The sequence below is a fragment of the Sapajus apella genome, unplaced genomic scaffold (genome assembly GCF_009761245.1).
Source record: "Sapajus apella isolate SASKATOON/1434 unplaced genomic scaffold, GSC_monkey_1.0 scaffold1572, whole genome shotgun sequence".
In the NCBI taxonomy this organism is placed as follows: domain Eukaryota; kingdom Metazoa; phylum Chordata; class Mammalia; order Primates; family Cebidae; genus Sapajus; species Sapajus apella.
In genome coordinates, this window is record NW_022438498.1 from 5,270 (window position 1) to 8,184 (window position 2,915).

Here is a 2,915-nt window from a genome sequence, read left to right on the forward strand (position 1 = left end):
TTGTTCCTGGGATGTGACAAGCCGAAGACAGCCACAGCCTTGCAGGACCACTATGCCCATCTGAAAGCAGTACCCAGGGGCCTATAGAAAGAAGAGGTGGTGAAACCAAGTGCCATAAAAATACGTTATTAGGCCAAACTACGTACTATCCAAATGCTTGAAAATGTAGCAGGAGGAGATGTAAAGACTCAACGAGGTACGAAGAAGTAACAATGGCTATCAGAATACACTAAAGAATCCACACTACTTCTCCATTTACCTGGAAAAGGAAGCTTCTAGGCTACCTCCTCCTGAGCTGTGGCGTCTTGGTATTACTGATATTCTGACACCAGGTCGTTAAGGTTGATCTCGGCCTCAGTGAACTCCGTCTCATCCATGCCCTCGCCCGTGTACCAGTGCAGGAAGGCCTTGTGCCTGAGCATAGCTATAAACTGTTCGGCATCGTGTTTGAAGAGTTCCTGGATGGCTGTGTTGTTACCAGTGAAGGTGGCTGGCATTTTTAGCCCCCAGGTGGGATGTCACAGATGGCTCTTTTCCCGTTGTGAGGGAGTCATTCAGCAAAGTAGCTGCTGTTCTTGTTCTGGATATTGAGCATTTGCTCATTCACCTCCCTCATGGACATGTGACCTCTGAAAATGGCAGCCACGGTTAGGTAGCTGCCATGTTGGGGGTCACAGGTGGCCATCATATTCTTAACATCAAACAGCTGCTGAGTGAGCTCAGCCATGATCAGGGCCTGGTACTGCCGGCTGGTCAGTGTGGCCAAGCCAGGCATAAAGAAGTGCAGCCTAGGAAATGGAACCATGCTCACAGGCAGCTTCAGCATGTCGGCATTTAGCTGGCCCAGGAAGTGCAGGCACGTGGTGACCACACTCATGGTGGCAGACATCAGGTGATTCAGGTCACCGTAAGTGGGTGTGGTCAGTTTTAAGGTTCTGGAACAGATGTTATGGAGCGCTTCATTATCGATGCAGAACATCTCGTCTGCATTTTCTATGAGCTGGTTGATGGAAAGGGTGGCATTGTAGGGCTCCACCACGGTGCCTGACACCCTGGGCGAGGGCAGAACACTGAATGTGTTTATGATCCTGTCTGGGTACTCCTCCTGAATTTCACCCATGAGAAGTGTACCCATAACAGACCCGGTCCCCCCACCCAGGGAGTGGGTCAGCTAGAAACCTGCAGGCAATCACAGCTCGCAGCCTCTCTTCTCACAACATCCATCACCGACTCCATCAGCTCCGTGCCTTCCGTGTAGTACCCATTGGCCCAGTTGTTACTGGCCCCACACTGACCTGTAAGGTAGTACAGCCAGTCACTTGATGGCCAGGTAAATGGCAGTCACCACCACAATGCTAAAAGGGCCAAGTGTCACATATGAAGTGAAAGCACCATTCACCCTGCATGTGGAGCAAATAAAACCCCCTCCCCCTAAGTTACAGGACAGCAGCCTCGCTTGGTAGAATCTAGATCAGGAGCCAATCCTGAGACAGCCAACAAAAGACTCGCTGCAGGTGGCTCCTGCCCCTTCCCAGGCAATGGGAAGGCTGTAGTCATGGCCCCAACTCAGCTCCTTGCAGGGAGATTACATCAGCTCCTCAAGTTGAGGAGACAGCTGGGCCTTCCTCCTTCAAAGCGCGTTTAGGAAAGGGAGACTGAGTGACTCAGAGGATGGGAGGGTGTTCAGGGGCCTCAGTTCTACAGTTCCCACAGAGATGACCTTGAGGCACTCATTGACTTTGAACTGCCCTGGCCAAGGAGCCGCACCTCAGTCCTCAGCCACAGCTCACCAAAGATGAAGTTGTCTAGCCTGAAGATCTGCCCAAAGGGCCCTGAGTGCATGGAGTCCATGGTGCCCAGCTCCAAATCCACGAGCACAGCGAGCCACGTACCTGCCACCTGAAGGGAATGGAAGGTATCAGTAAGGAGAGGCCAGCGTTTCCAGGAGAGCTATTGGGGCAAGACTGGAGTCTCACCACTGGCTTCGTTGTAGTACACATTGATGCACTCCAGCTGCAGGTCACTGTCCCCACAGTAGGTACCAGTGGAGTCAATGCCATGTTCACCAGATATCACCTCACAGAACTGCGACAGATGTGAGAGGCCAGACAGGCCAGCGCTGAGTCACAGAGCTCAGGGAGTTGGAATTGCTCCAGTCCCTCTCCCACTTCCACCCCCACCCTCAGGCCTCTAAGTCCCTTGAGGTTTGACCTGGCATTCTTGCCAGCCACTGAACTCCACCGCATCCTGGGCAGGGAGCCCAAGGACCGCAATGCAGACGTGCCACCCCTTCCACTGCCAACATCTTCACCGACCACCCCACAGACCCTAGCTGTGCCCTTAGATTAGACCCCTGGCTGCCAACTTTTGTGCAGATATCATTCCTGCAGTGTCCAGTTTGGGTGAGCATGAACTCCCTCATTGCCAATTCGGGACTATGGGCAGCAGAAGAAATGTGAAAAGGAGAAGCAATCACACAATGATTCAGCCTGCAGCCCGCCAATGCTTAAGGAGCCCCACGCCCACCTCCCGCATCCTTCAATTGGGCTCCCACAATAAGAAACAGCTTTACTTTTCCACAGGTGTACCCACCTGTGAATCCCTTGGAGTTTAACGTCTATTGGAGAGATCAGGTGGCCTTGCTGTGGTCCTTTCCACACTGGGGAAAGCTGGTCAACTGGAGAACTTCTTCCCTCATCTTCAGTAAGACCAAACCCCTAGCTGAGCTGAAACTGAATTTTCTTCCCATGTGGGAGGGGAAGCCTTTTGTTTCCATATTCACAGAGTGCCTTTGCACCTGTCCTAGGTTGATGACATATTTTTGTGATTGATGAGATGAGTCCTTTCATCTCTTAGGACATCTGTGGTTAGGAAAGGCTTTCTGTATGCCAACTCAACAGGACCTAATTATAAGT

General features: G+C 51.9%; 1 pseudogene; it reads right to left on the reverse strand.

Moving 5' to 3' along the window:
* Positions 1-203: 203 nt before the first annotated feature.
* LOC116546873 lies at positions 204-2,422 on the reverse strand (annotated as a pseudogene).
* Positions 2,423-2,915: the final 493 nt, after the last annotated feature.